At 38.7% G+C, this 18,243-nt stretch overlaps 1 protein-coding gene and 1 long non-coding RNA gene across 8 annotated transcripts in view; one reads left to right on the forward strand and one right to left on the reverse strand.

Annotated features, from left to right (window-relative positions):
• Positions 1-13,736, reverse strand: part of LOC127576739 (uncharacterized) — a 28,564-nt gene extending 14,828 nt beyond the window's left edge. Inside the window, exon 1 of the long non-coding RNA XR_007957281.1 lies at positions 13,544-13,736. This is a non-coding gene — a long non-coding RNA (uncharacterized LOC127576739). The remainder of the gene's footprint in view (positions 1-13,543) is intronic.
• LOC127576737 (gamma-adducin-like) overlaps positions 12,983-18,243 on the forward strand; it is a 134,463-nt gene continuing 129,202 nt past the window's right edge. Inside the window, exon 1 of one of the 7 annotated variants that reach the window (XM_052027448.1) lies at positions 12,983-13,064. The gene's annotated coding sequence lies outside the window, so the exon portion shown is untranslated. Of the gene's footprint in view, positions 13,065-13,769; positions 13,996-18,243 lie in introns of those variants that run through there. The other 6 variants (XM_052027440.1, XM_052027444.1, XM_052027447.1 and 3 more) reach the window with 6 other exon arrangements.

The following is an 18,243-nucleotide window of genomic DNA, read 5'->3' on the forward strand; positions in this document are numbered from 1 at the left end:
ATATGAAATGCCATTAACCTCTCTCTTACAGGAAAAAGTAATCATTATATATAACATAACTTTCAAAACAAATATTTATATAACATTTCAGTGGATAAATTACAATTATGATTCTTTTAAATCCAGCAAGAAATAAATGAGAGGATAGTTACATGACAGATATAAAAGATAAACAACAGCAATTGAGGAAGAACACTTGAGACAACATTTTATCAACTGTGCAAACAGAAAGTGTCTCTATGTTAGTCATTCTTTGGTGATTCAGTTCATATTCTGAGCCATAGAAAGAAATTGCATCCTATACCAAACCCTCCTTCCATCAGCACCTCAGCACTATTTATATGGACATTGGGATAGAAATTTCACTTCAGGTATACTAAAAACCAGAGATGCAAATTCCGATCAAAACTGTGCAAATTTTACAAAGCTTTTTTTCCCTGAAGTTTTCACTTAAATTATTTGCATATTACCAAATATATAACTAGTCAGTGCCATTTACTAGTGGCTGCATATACCAACAATGCTGTAGGCAGGTAGGATAATCAAGCTTGGTGACAATGCTGTTATAAATGACAGAGAATGATTCTATGCACATATTTTTTATGAAACTATCCTCCACTGATTGCATTTTTTTCAGAAATTACTCTGCACTTATTGGGAGAAGTTGCTGCAGTTCCTGACATTGTTTTCTGAGGAAATTGACCTTATTTGCCATGCAAAGGACTGTTTACTGTGAATTATACCTGCTCCACCCATTCAATGGCTGACGTAGTATAGTCAGTAAATACTGCTTACTACTTTTATTAATGTACAGTAGACAGTTTGTTAATATCTTTTAACATATAAAAACTTCTAATATATGCCTATTAGCATTTGTGCAGGTAAACTCTCCTTGAAGGCCTGCAAATGAGTGGAGAAGCAGATATTTATCATGGTGATTAATTTGATCTAAAGCATAGCCCGTTTTGTCACAAGGCTGAATTCCATAATAATATTTCATTTCTTAAAAAAAGTTGAATGATCCCAGTGACTCAAATTACAAAGAATCTAACTTGCACTTAAAAGTTCTTGATCTTTCATGCTGATATGCCCAATTTTGAATATATTGATATAAAAGAAAACAGCAAACACATGAGCCCTAAGATAAAGGTGCAGATAATGTTGGAGTTTCTGATCTATTGTAACCCAGAGGTGATTTATCTAACCATGCCCAACCATGGATAAAATAACAATCAAGACAAGCCTTAAGGGATTTTAAGGATAAATATGTCATATGAGGTACAGGATGACTGATGATGTAACAGAAGATAAATAAGTTTCCTTTATAACAACCTTCTAGTATGTTGCAACCATATCAAAGTGGTTATCAGCTTGGGAAGTGAGAGGTCCCAGCTAGATTACTCAAACCAGGTTGATAAAACAGTTCTCCGTGATACATTTCTAAATGTTACCAAATTGTAAACAGTAATACCAGGTAAAAATATGTGCTCTGCCCAATATAGCTGTTTTCTAGGCACTACTAATGAATATTGGAGAAGAGCTTGAAGCAGCATGCAACAAGGAGAACTTAAACTAATGTCTGAAATGTTTAGTAGATAAATGAGAGTCCAGAATTAGTTATTTTGTTCTCTGCCACTTTCTAACTGAGCTACCTTAGTATCTTATTTGAACTTGGCAGAAATAATATAGGGGCTTGTTGAAGTGGTGAGTGCTCTCCTCTCCTCTTCCATCGGGCAGAAGATACAGGAGCCTGAGGGCACGTACCACCTGACTTAAGGACAGCTTCTATCCCACTGTGATAAGACTATTGAACGGTTCCCTTATACAATGAGATGGACTATGACTTCATAATCTACCTTGTTGTGACCTTGCACCTTATTGCACTGCACTTTCTCTGTAGCTGTGACACTTATTCTGTACTGTTATTGTTTTTACCTGTACTACATTAATGCACTCTGTACTAACTCAATGTAATTGCACTGTGTAATGAATTGACCTGTACGATCGGTATGCAAGACAAGTTTTTCACTGTACCTTGGTACAAGTGACAATAATAAACCAATACCAATACCAATGAACATAAAAATAAATTGTTCTGCTGACATTTTTCAAACTGAAACCCTTGATTGCCTTTCTAGTCAATGGGAGGCAGACAAAATCCTTTTCCAGTACATTCATACACCTCGCATCTGTTCGAGACAGCTGGTGACACAGCATGCTGGTGTTCAAACATCCAAACAGAGCAGTCGGATATGATGTTTTTGCTTGTATTTTGCCACAAATCAGTATGATCTGTGACTAACAATCTGTGGGAGAGATTATGTTTGACTGGAAATCATCTCATCAAAATATAATCAAAATGCTACAGCCATATTTCACCAGATCTCCTGGATACATTTTCAGAGTGTTGACCACAAAATCGATGCAAGGATTGCACCATTTCCCATAAGATCCACCTGCCCCATATGTGACATAACCTGCACATCAGCCATGTCAAAACCCACAGAAATGGAGTGGAAGTCTTCATCAATCCTGAAGGACTGCCTAAGAAGAAGGTGAAATGACTCTTGATAGTTCAGGAAAGGTCAAGTGTTATAATGGGCAACTGAAGACCTACTGTATATTGGAAAAAATACTAGTGATATGCCATTACCATACAGAATAGAATGGCAAAAATTGCATGAAAAAAAGAAAAAAAGTGTTGGTCAATGGTTAGGTTGGGGGAAGGAATGAAAAACACAGAAAAGTGTAATACTGCATCGGATTTTATGCCATTAACAATGGAAGGAAGGATGCAATCTGTGTGGTTGCTTCCTTATAATAACTGAATAATCAGAGATAAAGAAAAAAATATTGCACTTGCTGCAAAGAGCATTGCCAAAATTCTGTCACTACTATTGCCAGAACCATTCATGTTTGGTCAAATTCCTGTGGTTTGCAAAGAATGCCTGAATAATTGAATGTTTCTATAATGTTGAGGTATATATACACATATAGGTTACCCAAATGCTTAAAAATTCTCAACTTGTTTTAAATATTATCTTTTATGCAGTAAACATAACAATGCACAAAAGAGAAGAAAAATGTGTAAGAAGTAATATAGAGAAGTCAAGAAGCTAACCAAAAGTGTGGTTAAAAATTGAATTTTATAATAGATTTTTGAATAGATTTAATGAGGGGAGAAAAGTAAAAAGACAGAGAAGTTTACAATGACAGTTTCAGGGTATAGAGCCAAGTTTACTGAAAACTTTCTCCATTTAAGGTCAAGTAGGAGAGGTAAGTAATACTAGGCAAGAAACTGGAAAGTAGAGAAAATGAGAAAATGAAAACTAGCAAGGAAGTTAGGAGGTTCTACAAACAGGAAAGACAATTTATAAACAGGGACTTTGAATTTAATATGAAAACAAAAAATTCTATAAAAAATGCAGCAGGTCAGACAGCAATTGTGAAGAGGAACAGCTTCTCTAACCTGCTGAGTTTTTCCAGCATTGTCTGACTTTATTTCAGATTTCTAGCATCTGCAACTTTTTCACATTGAATTTAATGCATTGGGAGAAAGGGATCCAGTGGACATTTGGTAAGGCAAGGCTGACAGATTGGCTGGTGAGAAATGCTATCACTAACTCTATGATTGTATGACTCTGTCACTGCCTCACTGTCCTCTCGAGTACTTCTGTGGACAATTCCTCCCGACCAGCTGATCATGTAGAACTTGTTATTAGTGGATTGGTTTTAGTCTGCTTAAGTTACAGTTGCTTCCCAAATGTTTCATATCCAAATGATTTAGTTCCACAATGGGATATTGAGCAGTATACTTATTTACTCATTTTTGTTACTCACTGTTTCATTCCAAAGAGTTGCCAGCACTAAGGGAACTTTAGGAACATAGAATGTAACAATATTAGTGTGTCAAGTCTGCACCAATAAGATCAACTAAAGGAACTTAAATTCAGGAGACGAGGAAAAAAAAAGGAAACCTCTAGCAAAAAATAGACGAGAATAATCTGTTCCAATTAAAACTTGAAGGTAAAGCTTGTTCTTAAATCCTTATGAAGTATTTACTCTTATAGTTTAAATTGCCTAAAGGGGGTGCTCATATCTCACTTTAAATGAATTTCTAAATTTCACAAACTGTCCCTATTTGCTTCTCAGGAATGAATGTACCATGTTTACAAATCCAATACACATGTAGAATTCTACAACATGGTGAAAATATCTTAAAAAGAATTACTTTTCATTTCTGATAACATACTTTCTGCTGTGTGTTTGGTTTTGGGAGAAGTGGCAGGGAGGGGATGGAGGGTAGTGGTCATGGAGAGCATAGAAAGACGAAACTGGATAAGAAGGGACTAGAGAAGGCAGTTAGCATAGTTCTCATATTTTGAACTGTGCAAGTGGAGGAACATTTAAATAGGATTACCAACTGTGTGGGAAAAGATAATTGCAGGTATAGGAATTATTTTAGCTTAATTTAACATTTTTCATAATTTGTTCATATTGTAATTTTAAAACTAATTTTTAACATAATTTTACTTTAAAAAGTTACAATATTTTTTAAAAATTCTCTAAGACCAAAACAACCTGTCAAAGGTTACTTAGGCATACCTATTCATTACTTGAAGATTACTTTGCCTCATGGGATGTCTCTCAAATGTAAAGAACTGAATGAGCTGATCCTCCGCATGTGGAAAATCTCAAGCCCAGACGGCTAGGCACTGAGGGCATGAGTTCAGGAAGCGGGTAGATCCAGTATGATCCAACCCAATAGGACACCTGCAGCATTTTATGACAGTGTTAATTGCCCTATGAATTGATACACTGCAATGGACATGACAAAGGCTATGGGTCTTGAGAGCAAACCAGCTGTAGTGTTGGAGATGTGCTTCAGAACTAGCCCCAAGTCAAGCAATTCCAGTATGTCAACAGCCCTGGCAAGCAATGGACAATGTGGAAAATTGCCCAGAAGATTTGTCACACATTTAAAAAGCTGCAAAAATCCAAACTTGACAATTATTATCCCATTAGCCTACCTTCAGTCATCAAAGTGATGAAATCAATAATATCAGGCAATACTTATTCAACAATATCCTGCACTATTGCTCAGCTTGGCTTCAGCCAGGAATATTCAGCTTCAGATCTCATGGCAGTCTTAGTCAAGATCTAATTAGATGAGCAGAATTCCCAAAGTCCTGTGAGAATGATTACTCTTGATGTAAAGACAACACTTAACTGAGTGTATTAGCACCAAAGGACCACAGGAAAAAAAAACTTAAGTCAATGGGAATTAAAGGAAAAACTGTAATGGCTAGAGTCATTCCTGATTCCCAATAGAACACAGAACAGTACAGCGTGGGAACAGGACCTTTGACCATGGCATCTGTGCCGACCCTGATGCCATATGAAACATCCCATCTGCCTGTATATGATCCATATCCCTACATTCCCTTCATGTTTGTGTGTCTGTCTAAATGCCTCTTGAACATCACTATCACACCTTCTTCCACCACCACTAGCACGATCCAGGCACCTAACGTGCTCTGCATAAAAAACTTACCCCGCATATCTCCTTCGAACTTTCCCCCTCTTACGTTAAGGCTATGCCCTCTAGTATTTGACATTTCTACCCTGGGATAAAGACTTTGACCATCTACCCTATCTATGCCCCTCATAATTTTATAAACTTCTATCATCTACTCTCAGCCTTCCTACTCTCAGTCTACTCTGTCTTTACCTCTCGTTGTCTTGGTGAAGCAGCCAGCATAATCAAAGACCCCACCCACCTAGGACATTCTCTCTTCTCTCCTCTTCCATCGGGCAGAAGATACAGGAGCCTGAGGGCACGTACCACCTGACTTAAGGACAGCTTCTACCCCACTGTGATAAGACTATTGTACTGTTCCCTTATACGATGAGATGGACTCTAACCTCACGATCTACCTTGTTGTGACCTTGCACCTTATTGCACTGCACTTTCTCTGTAGCTGTGACACTTTACTCTGTACTGTTATTGTTTTTACCTGTACTACATCAATGCACTCTGTACTAACTCAATGTAATTGCACTGTGTAATGAATTGACCTGTACGATCGGTATACAAGACAAGCTTTTCACTGTACCTCAGTACAAGTTACAATAATAAACCAATACCAATACCTCCAATGCTCCAGAGTAAGCAATCCAAGCTTGTCCAAGCTTTCCTTATAGCTAATACTCTCTAATCCAGGCAGCATCCTGTTGAACCTCCTCTACACCGCCTCCAAGGCCCCACATCCTTCCTGTAATGGAGCAACTAGAACTGAACAAATGTGACCTAACCAAAGTTGTATACAGCTGCAACATGGCTTCCTACCTCCTATACTTAATGTCCCAACCGATGAAGACAAACATGCCATACCACCTTATCTGCATGTGTTGCCACCTTCAGGGAGCTATGGACTTGCACCCCAAGATCCCTCTGTACATGAATGGTCCTGCCATTTACTGTGCATGTTTCCCTTACATTTGACTCCCCAAAGTGCAACACCTCACACTTATCCGGATTAAGCTCCATTTTCCATTTCTCTGCTCACATCTGCAACTGATTTATATCCTGCTGTATTCTTTGACAACCTTCTTCATTATCCACATCTCCACCAATTTCTGTGTCATTTGCACTTACTAATCAGCCTAGTTTTTGTCCAAGTCATTTTTATATATACATATATTTCACAAACAAATATGTGACATTTAAGATGACAATAAAAATTCTGTTTGGATAAATGTTTCTAATGTCAAGAACATAGATCAGTATATATTAATTCAGAAAGAAAAATAATTGAAAATCAAAAAAAAACTGTAGATGCTGGAAATCTAAAACAGAAAATGCTAGAAATACTCAGCAGATTAGGCCACATCTGTGGAAAGAGAAACAGAGTTAACTTTTCAGCTCAAAGACCCTTTGTCAGAATAAATAAAAAGTAGTTAAATAAAATACTGTCAGATCCTTGTAATCAATATATAAAAGTAAAAAGCTTGCACTTACATTGTGCCTTTCACAGCATCACATAAAACACTTTACAGCCAATTGCACACTTTTAAACCATAGTAACTTTTGTAATATGAGGTACTGTAATACTGAGATATTGTTATGATTCACTTATAAATTAAATATATTGCCTTATATAATAAACTGGCAACCTCCAATTATGGTACTCATTCAGGAAAAAAAAATCACGTGCAGAATAAATTCACAACACTGCATCTGAAAAAGTAGGTCATTCATAATAAACTTAAAAGTTTTTGAAGGTAGTCACTAGGTTGGTGGAATAGGAAAATTAGGCATATATCATCAAACAGACTTTCAGAAAACCTTTGTGATCGTGCTTCACACAGTATCACTTTACAAGAAGGATTCTTGTGGTATTGTAGAAATTTAAAACACTGGATTAGGGATTAGCTGCAATCCTACATCCAAAAAGTTTTACTTTAAGAAATATTGTAAAACTCTGACAATCTGGTATCCAATTGTTCAGAAATTTTGGATGGCTCAGCATCTAGCTTACTCATTAGCCTGTAGCGTGAGCTGGGGGATTGGAGTTTGAGCTTTGTGAGTGATCGGAGCTGGGGGTCCAAATAGTGAGCCAAGTTTGCAATTGGAGCTGGGTTCAGGAGCACTGTTCAGAAACTTACAAACTGAAACTCACTGGTTCGATTTCCCACTCCCTTTAAATTTATCGGGTTCACTGGAAAAATTATTATACTACTGGGTAACATGTAAAAGTAAAATAAAAGTATGTTCAGTTAATAGGAGTAACATTCAATAGTCTGTAAAATCAGCTAATCTAGCACTATCAATGTTCTGAGAATGCTGGATTATCAGTGCTTTACTGAATAGATCACCTTGGAAGCTTGCAACTTATTACCTGTGTTTTCCTGTGATCAGTCCTAGGCCCTACGATCTTCTGCTTTTTATTAGCCTCCTAGATGGTAGTATTGAGAATATGGTAAAATGACACCAAAATCTGTGAAGTTAATATGGTACAGAATGGACATAAAAAACCAAAAAGATTTACATGTGTTTGGTGGGTGGGTCAAATGACATGTAATTTATATAGATGTAACATCATGCATGTTGGTTGAGTCTTTTAATTTCTAAGGAACAATAATTAGTGATAAAAAATAATTGGTGTTATGCACAGATCACAGAAGATTCATGACTAATGCAAAGAAACCAGATGTGCAACTAGCAAGATGAAGGATTGTATTAACAGAACTATTCTGTATAAATCAAAGGACAATTCACTAATCATATCCACTTAGAGTGCCGTGCCCAGCTTTGGTTCCTCAACAGCGCCTGTGTACAGCAGCCTTGCAGGAGGTCAAGCAGATAGAACAAGAATTATTCCTTGTTTGAAGAACCTCAGCTGGTCAATAGACTCAAGGGCTTTGATCAATTTACTTTAGAGTAGGGTAAAGGTTCCCAACTGCAATTGTGTTTCCCGTTTGGGCATGAGACATGTCTGTGAATATCTGGGGATGCTGGGGGGAAATGTTTCATTATATTTATTGCATTTTTAATGATAGTAAGCTTACTGGAAGTTTTAAAACTCTATGTGAATTAATTATCTGGAATTATAAAACAATTAATCAATTACTTTAAGATATACCAATGAGATCACATACCATCGAGAGACAATGGTGTACAGACTCCCCCATCTCCAATCACCTGACACTAGAGTGCAGTTTCAGTTGTGAAACAGATCTCTAAACAAAGTCAGGTTTCTCTAGTTGTATGCATCGCAGCATATTTTCCAGGATATAACAGTGAAAATGAATAGAAGATAGCATTGAGAAAAACAAAAAACTACATTGATGAGAAGCAACAAAATTAATTTCATTTTGCCAGTGTCTATTATTAGGCAATGTGCTGCTGAAAAGCTGTCTAAAACTACTTCTTCCTCACTGGCACTTGGAAACAAAACTTGAACAACGTAAAGCCAAATCACTACTTCTTTTCCAGGTAGATGTGGGTACAACTAAAGGTTAGCAAAACAAGATTAGTGCTACAGATGACAACAGCAAGAGTCTTCAAGGCTCATATTTAGTGAGTTACTCAGCTGTAAAATCAGGGAAACCTCACACAGTAACAGAGGAACTAATGCTACCTACGGTATATTTCCCTATGGTAACTAATATAGTTGGATAGCTGCCCAAAAACTAATTCAATTAGTGCCATTATGAAACAATTCAATGTCATATCAAATTAATGACAAAGCCAATAATGAGTTAATTACTGAAATGCACCCTAAGCAGCCTGTATTTTGCATTTTACCTGGATGAATACATAGATGTGGTGGACTTTGGTCATCTTCTAGTGCATGTGGGGCACACATAGAACGTAGAACAGTACAGCACAGAACAGGCCCTTCGGCCCACAATATTATGCCGACATGCCTAATCCTACAGATTTACCTACAGAATGCCCATATCCCTCCATTTCCTCTCATTCATGTGCCCATCCAATGTCCTCTTAAAAGCCCCCAATGAATTTGCCTCCACCACCCTATCAGGCAACACATACCAGGCATTCACCACCCTCTGAGTAAAAAACTTACCCCTCACATCTGTGCTGAACCTACCCCCTCTCAACTTAAATTGCATGCCCTCTGGTATTGGATCGCTTAATAATGGGAAAAAGATATTGCTTGTCCACCCTATCTATGTCCCTCATAATTTTATACACTTCCAACAGATCACCCCTCACTGTCCGCCACTCCAGAGAAAAGAGCCCAAGTTTGTCCAGCCTCGCCTGATAGCACATGCCCTCTAATCCAGGCAGCATCCTAGTAAACCTCTTCTGCACCCTCTCTCAAGCCTCGACATCCTTCCTATAGTGAGGTGACCAGAAATGCATGCAATACTCTAAATGCAGCCTAACCAGACTTCTATAGAGTCACTTCTTGACTCTTGTACTATATAAAGTATATACATATAAAGTACAATACAGGGCAGAGTTTTGTTTGCCATTTACTGCCTATCATAGCAACAGCTAATCAAGTTTTCCATTTGTTTGATAGCTGCATTAATCAACATAGAATCTGTACAGACTTGTATAGTGGACGTGTAGGACTATCCGTCTCTCCTAAATTGAAAGTGGCGATGAACAATGCTGTGAAGATGGTAAAATTTAAAGAAGTCTATCTAGGAATTCACGCAGAGTGATGTGTCAAGACCTTGCCAGCTACGTAGCAAGGTCTCTGCATGTCACTTTGAACTTCAATCAGAGGTCAAGCTGTTCTTTGCAGAAAAGCCATTCCCAGTGTTGTGACCTGGCTCCCAAGACCAGGCCACTTGTCAGATATACTCCTGGCTGAGTGAACTAAATCTGGATTTTCCCTAAGTGAAATATTCTTCAATGTCCGGTACAAAACTGAACCAGTGATTAAAAAGAAAGCTGTAATCATGGTGTTCATTATGTAGAGGAAAACAATGCTTAAATTTTCTCAAACATATTTGAATTCTTGACATGGAATGAACTACAATTTCAGGAAAGTGTTAAAGGTGATGTCAAGCCACATTGCACTGAACTGGCAAGACAATTAAGTATGTGTACTTTCTCTCAATGGAAAACACAAACAACCGGGTTAACGTTGCTTTAACAATTATTCTGCAGTACTCATGCCACAAGATCTGTACACAGAACAAGAAAACCTTCTGCACATGTCAAATGGTGGTAAAGTCAAGACTGAGCTCTGACAAAAGCAAATAGGTGGGGTTTTCAGTTCAAATAAAAGCAGAGCACCCTGGATTGTCAGACAGGGCTTTCAATCTGCTGGAATTATTTGTTACAAAACATATCCACATGAAAGTGGATTTTCATCAATTTCTGGATAGATATCAAAGTATCACCAGTACAGGTGTTGAGAAAAAAATAATTTACAACTTAAATATTACCTATCTGTTCAATCATTTACATAAACAATTTCATTTCATGACATCAATGACAGCTAGCCCGATTGAGCCATTATTTAAACTGTAAGTGTACACAACAATTTCTATATTTTGCACAATATTGAGCATCAACAATAATAATAAAAATAATTGGTTCATTATTGTCACATGTAGCAAGGTACAGTGAAAAACTTTGTTTTGCATGCCATCCATACAGATTATTTAATCACATTAGCACAATGAGGTAGTACAAGGGAAAAGCAGTAATAGAATGCAGAATAAAGTGTTACAGTTATAGAGAAAGTGCAGCGCAGGCAGACAATAAGATGCAAGGCCATGACGAGATAGATTATGAGGTCAAGAGTCCATTTTATAGTACAAGGGGACCATTTGATAGTCTTATAACAGCAGGATAGAAGCTGTCCTTGAGCCTGGTGGTACGTGCTTTCAGGCTTTTGTATCTTCTGCCCGATGGGAGGGGGGTGCAGAGAGGATGTCTGGGGTGGGATCTTTGATTATGCTGGGCTGCTTTACCAAGGCAGCAAGAAGTGAAGACAGAGTCTATGGAGTGAAGGCTGGTTTTCATGATATGCTGAGCTGTATCCAGAACTCTCTGCAGTTTCTTGCAGTCTTGGGCTGAGCAGTTGCCATACCAAGCATCCGGATAGGATGCTTTCTATGGTAACTCTCTGTAACAGTAGCAGTTTATTAAAGAGATTAGAACATTAGACCTATGTGCTGGTGAGAGTCTGTGCATGGCTGTTAGATCTGGAAATGAGTGAGAATCTCTGGTCTACTTTAATTCAAAGGAGGAGCCATCATCTCTCCCACCTTTCAAAACCAATTTTAATAAACATTTGTCAATTACTTCAAGATACTTTTAGCATAATGCCAGTTTCATTCCATTCACATACACTAGCGTGTGTGTTTCATTGTGGCATTTACAAATGTTAGACCTAGCTTGCTTATATTAGTGATAAAATTGAAGAACTTTGCATTAATAAAACAAAGTTGTTTTTCGCAGAGAGTTCTGGTGCAGATAAGCAGGTCTGATTTGAAGTGAACAAGAAGCATAGTGTAAAAACAGTTGGGTATACAGACATCCCAGAAATAAACAGCTGGAAGTGTTAAGCATACATTGTTGAGAAATACATTGAAAAGGAAATAACTGATTTCCTGAAAAAAGACAGTGCATATGTTGGAGAGCAATGAATATATTTTCTTTTTCAGGAACATAGTTCAGAATTATGTAAAACTAAAATGTTATGGCATATTTTAAATAGATTAATATAACATAAGGCACATATTTTGTACCAAAATAATTGTCAATTTTAATTCAGGAATGCAATGTATATTAAAGTTTTTTTCCCCAAAGTGGAGTAAAATGCTCAAATTTGGGATGCATAACAAATGGTATTTGCCAAAATTAACATTTAATGTTTTTTATATTATTTCCAACAAGCTGTCACTTTTTACTTAATTAGGTATGACTTTTTTTCCTGGCATTCAACACATGACTCGAAGTTTTTGATTCGTTTTTGTGTTTTGCAGCTGCAGTGGTACAAATCACCCCTCCCCCAATTCATTGCAGACTTCATCAAATTCCCCTATTGTGCAGTCCCCACCCAGTCCACCACAGAGGTCAATGTTTTTGGCATGTGCTTTCCTGACAGTACCGAGAAAGTTGCAGTAGTTTTGACTTAAGGTTTTGCAGCAAACATTTAAAATTATATTTTAATGACATTCTCCATTTTAATGCGATTTTGGGACAAGAAGTGAAAAATGTGTAGTCTATTGTGCAACACTCTCCTCAAAACAAATAACATGGCATAAAGTTTTTTTTAAAAAAACACAATTATTTTTTTTTGCACAGTGAATGCTAACGCATATTTCTTAGTTCATTTCACGTCTTGTAATACTGCAGTCTTCCAGCTGTTGACCACATGATGAGTGTCGTTACAGAGTAGTAAAATCTCTGCACCAATTGAAGCTGGTCAGTGCTGGAAGGCTTTATCAGCTCCCGCACGTATAGTTAAACAAAACAGATCACACCATTTAAAATAAAGCACACACAGGATCCAGACCTCCTCTCTCTCTCTCTCTTTCTTACAGCCAGCTTTTCAGACGAGAATAAGGTAGGGGCTAAGAATTAACTTTTGACGAGTGTTGATCTGATTTTCTTACATTATTGCAGTTAATGCAAACATTTGGTCGTGGTCTGAAGATTTGGTTTTGGTGTTAACTATTGCTCTCTTGCATTGGTAGCCAACTACACGACCTGCAACACTTAACTCGCTGGCGTTGCAAGTGGGGCAGGTTTCTGTTCAGAGACTTTTAAATGAAGGAAAATGTCCCGATTTAAGTTTATTTTTCCCTTCCTCCCAGGGATAGTCACCCCGCCCCTTTTTCACCACAGGGCTTTCAGAATGAAACACCAGTGTTAACAACCTCGTGCAATGCAATCGAGTGCTTTCCCTGAATGTATTGCTGGTCAGAAACTATACAGTAAAATGCATCTTATAAAGATAGGGAGGGAATGCAAAATTTAAAAAAAATAAATAATGCAGCGTGCCCTGGGAGACATCGGCGCCCCTTTAAATGCACTAATGCTTACCGTCACCTAGACTTCGCAAGGATTATCCTGTTTGATTTGTAATTAGAACATAGTTTCGGCAGTTTGTGTGCAATCGCCGGGGGAGGGGAAGGCACTCCTTTCGGGGTGACAGACTTCAACCGTCCATCTTTTCAAACGGGGCCCGGGCGTCCGATCTCGCGCGACAACCCGCCTTGGTTACCCCCGTCGCCGGGGAGGGCGGAGCGCCCGGCCGCCGCGGTGCGCAGGCGCGGGGTTGGCGGCTGCGCGCCTTGGCGGCGGTTGTTCCTCCTCCTCCTCCCGCTGCAGGGGGAGGGAAGAAAAAAAGAACCCGCCGGAGAGTCCGAGCGGGGAAAGCAGCCGTCTCCGGGAGAAGGGGTTTAACGCCGGCTGGACGCTTCCTCAGCGATGCGGGGCGAAGGGCTGTGAAGGAGGTACCAACCCCCAATTCAAACTTCGATGTTATGTTTCAGGTGAGGGCTTTTTTATTTAAAAAAAAGTGTTTACGTTGAGTACACGCTTTTAAACACGCGCTCTGAAGGTGTTTTCCTCACCATCCTAATGCTTCAGGAGCAATCGGATGCATCCCTCTTCCTTGCCCCTCCCCCAGACCCATCCATACGATTCGTTTGTGTGCAAAAGGTTGTTGTATAAATAGCCTTTCAATTGTGCAACTCGATGGTGGGGGGGGGGGGGAATTGAGTGAGGCCAGGATGAGTGGTATTGCCCCCCCACCCCAGTGTAGCTGTTGCTTCGCCCACAGCTGCATGAATCTGTTTGCACACAAACAGTTTTGTTGCAGCAACGAGTTCAAACCAGTTTTAAATGAGTGGGTTCTGAATGTGGTAGTTCTGGTGTGTGCAAGTTCTGAATTTCGTGGAGTTTTTTTTCGCGTGGGTTGCAGTGGATTGTAGCTGCTCCGCTACTCATGGTTAGTGGACGAATTTTAACACTGCACCGAATATGTTAACTGAGTTATACAGCCACCAGTACCCTTAAAATACAGCCACATCTTTTGAATCAGATTCTGAGTTACACAGCCGCCAGTAACCTTAAAATACAGCCACATCTTTTGAAGGCTTGCAAAGAGAGTATGAGAAGCAACAAATGAAATGGGCAGTAACACTTTACGATTTCAAATCCACCAAGTGTTCTTTTGGGGGGAGGCGAAACTATAGACTTGATGGGTAGTAGAATGATTATTAATTTCTTGATTTATTTGGGTAGGAAATAATTTTCCTGGGATTAGTTCAGATGTAAGCGTCCATTTGCGAGAGTGTTTCCAGGGAACTTTGGGCTAGTTTTAATTATCACAGTTCCACTGGTGGTTGCCAATTTGTTTTTGGAAACAGTGGCCTTGCAGTATGTAGTCCGATCCACAATGATAATAAAACTGTTTAACCATATGCTTTGTATGTAAAATTTATTGTGTTTGAGAATTGGTGATGAATTAATCTACTAATGCTGCATGAAATTTGTCTGAACAGAGTAGTGTAAAATTTGAGTTGTGTATGTGGTATTCAGATAAATTATGCTTAGTTAAAAAAAAATCTCAAGCAGTAAATTACCACCAGATCTTGATGCAAGTTGTGTATACTTCCCTTTAAAAAAAATTGTGATCAACCATGTGGAAATATGTCTTCTATTCTTGATACTAGTGATTTATTTTTCTAACCAATATCTTGTGCATAAAATGGCAATTATATTGTTGATTGCAAAAAATGAGTTAAGGGACTGCTTCTGATGTTTGACTTTTATTTGAGCTCCATTTGAAAGTTTATCAAAGTAACTGGGATTGAATTATTGTGTCCATTCTTATGTTGAGTATTGTAATCTGGTTATGACTCTAATTTGGATTTGTTATATGCCTAGCGTAAGACTCTTCAATGTTGAATTTCGAGAGAGATACTGTTTCATCACACATGCACAGTGTTTCAATTTATTAGTTTTGTGTGTGACACAATTCTGCACCTTTGCAACACAAATCTTTTTCAGTGATTGGCCTGGTGGTAGCATGTGACCAGTGCTTTATTTTAGTTTGTTTGAGACTTAAAGTTGCAAGCAGTTACAATGACAACTTCTTAAAAAGATGACTCCTGCAACATTTGGATTCTGAGCTTTAATGTGAACTTTGGTGGTCAAGAATGGTGGTTAATCTAAGAATATAGACTTTAAAATTACTGTAGGCTTAAATTACTGTAGGCTTAAATTACTGTATTTCTTTTGAGATGTGAATATTAATGGCAGGGCAAGCATTTATTGTTCATCCCTATTTGGCCCTGAGAAGGTGATAGTGAACCACCTTGAACTGCTGCTGCCTTTCTGGTGAAGGTACTTGCACAATGCTCTTAGATTAGAGATCTCATGGGAGAAATGAACATCCAGCAATATATTTCTAAATCGGGATGATATAGAATATGGAGGGTAACCAGGTAATAGAGTCATATAGTGCAGAAATGGGCCCTTTGTCCTACCATGTCCATGCCGACCATTGAGTACCCAACTATACTCTGATCACATTTTCCATAGCCTTGTATGCCTTGTTTCAAGTGCTTGTCCAGCTGCTTAAATGGTGTGAGGGTCTGTCTTCATCACTCCCCTAAGCAGATTCCAATCACCCTCTAAGTGGAAAAAAAATTCTTCCCCAGGTCCCCTCATCCCTTAAACTGTTTCTGGTTTTATGTGTCACTACAGTGAGAAATGTTTCTTACTATCTACCCTGCTTATGCCCCTCATAGTTTTTTAAAACTCATTTGAGTCCCTCCTCAGCCTCTAATCGAAAGAAAACAATCTAAGCCTATCTAGTCTCTGTCAACTGAAATGCTTCATCCTAGGTAAAATTCTGGTGAATCACCTCTGTACCTTCTCCAGTACAATCACATCCTTCCTATAGTGCACAATATTCAGCTAAAGCCTAACTAATGTTTTATAATGTTGCACTATAACCTCCTTATTCTTGTATTCTATGCCTGGCTAATGAAACCAAGTATCTTGTATGCTGCCTTAACCAGCTTATCTACCTGTCCTACCAACGTCAGGGATCATTGTACTTGTACACTGAGGTCTCTCTGTTTCAAAGCACTCCCTAGGACCTAACTATTGATTGATTGCTGTGCCCAATATACCAGCTCAATATTGTCCTGTAGCTAAGACTACCCTTCTCACTATCAACAACAGCAATTCTCGTGTTGTATGCAAAACTTACTAATCATACCTCCCCCAGACTTGCATCCAAATTAGTGCATTCAACGAACAGAGTCCCAGCACCAATACCTGTGGTGCCACTGGTCACAGGCTTCCAATCACAAAACTGACTTTCAACTTCTTTTGGACTCATCTCCCTTATGTGAACTCATCAAAGGTGTTAATAAAGTCTGTGTGGACTACATCAACCACACTGTCCTTGCCAATGCACCTTGTTGCTACTTGGAAAAATTCAATCACATTGGTTAGATATGATCTCCCATCAAAGCCTGGCTTACTATTTTGATTAATCCCTGCCGTTTCAAGTGCAAATTGTCAATTTTTTTTTACTAACTTTTCTACCATTGACATTATACTTGATAGCATGTTATTACCTGGTTCATCTTTGCTGCCCTTTTGAGTAAAAGTACCACATTTGCTCTCTTCCAGTCATCTTGTACCCTGCCTGTGGCCAGGAAAATTAAAAAAAAAATTCAGTCCAGCAATCTCCTCTTGCCTCTCACAGCAGCCTGGATACAACTCATTAGGTCCTGGGGATTTATCCACCTTTAAGCCTGCTTGGTTTAAAGAAGCTTCAGAGGGTTGTAGACTCAGCCAGCGCCATCATGGACACAACCCTCCCTGCCATCAAGGGCATCTTCAAGAGGCAATGCCTCAAGAAGGCAACATCCATCATTAAGGACTCTCACCACCTGGGACATGCCCTCGTCACGTTACTACCATTGGGGAAGTGGTACAGGAGCCTGAAGACCCACACTTAATGTTTCAGGAACAGCTTCTTCCCCTCCGCCATCAGATTTCTGAATGGTCCATGAACACTACTTCGTTATTCCTCTTTTGCACTACTTATTTATTTTTGTGACAGAGCAATTTTTATGTCTTTGTCTTACACTGTACTACTGCTGCAAAATAAATTTCATGGCACATGTCAGTGATAATAAACCTGATTCTAAGACTTATAATACCACCTCCTGTTTAATGGTAACTTGTTTTAAAACTTTATTTGTACAGCACAGTAACAGACCCTTCCATCCCAACGAGCCTGCGCTGCCCAATTACACCCATGTTACACCCATACGTCTTTGGAATGTGGGAGGAAACCGGAGCACCCAGAGGAAACACACGCAGTCACGGGGAGAATGTAAAAACTCCTTACAGAAACACCTTGCAGAATATTCTAGAATTTCACTGTCCTCCTTCCTGAAATCTCCAACTACAGTGACCTCCTTGGAGAATGCAGATGAGAAATATTCATTTAAGAGTTCCCCTAATGTCCTCTTGTTCCATACATTGGCTCCATTCTTTCCCTAGTTACCCTCTTGCCCTTGATATATTTATGATTTGGGAGATTTTCCTTATCTGTTGGGCTTCCCCTGTTTTCAGTTCTCTGCCATTTTGTTATCCAATTTGTGCACCTACTGTCCTTGTGTAGATATTGCAAGTTTGGGAGGTGATGTTGGAGTACTTTAGGTTAATAATGGTAGTTCATAGATGGTATATGCTGGTGGTAAAGACAA

This window comes from Pristis pectinata, chromosome 12, assembly GCF_009764475.1.
Source record: "Pristis pectinata isolate sPriPec2 chromosome 12, sPriPec2.1.pri, whole genome shotgun sequence".
NCBI lineage: Eukaryota > Metazoa > Chordata > Chondrichthyes > Rhinopristiformes > Pristidae > Pristis > Pristis pectinata.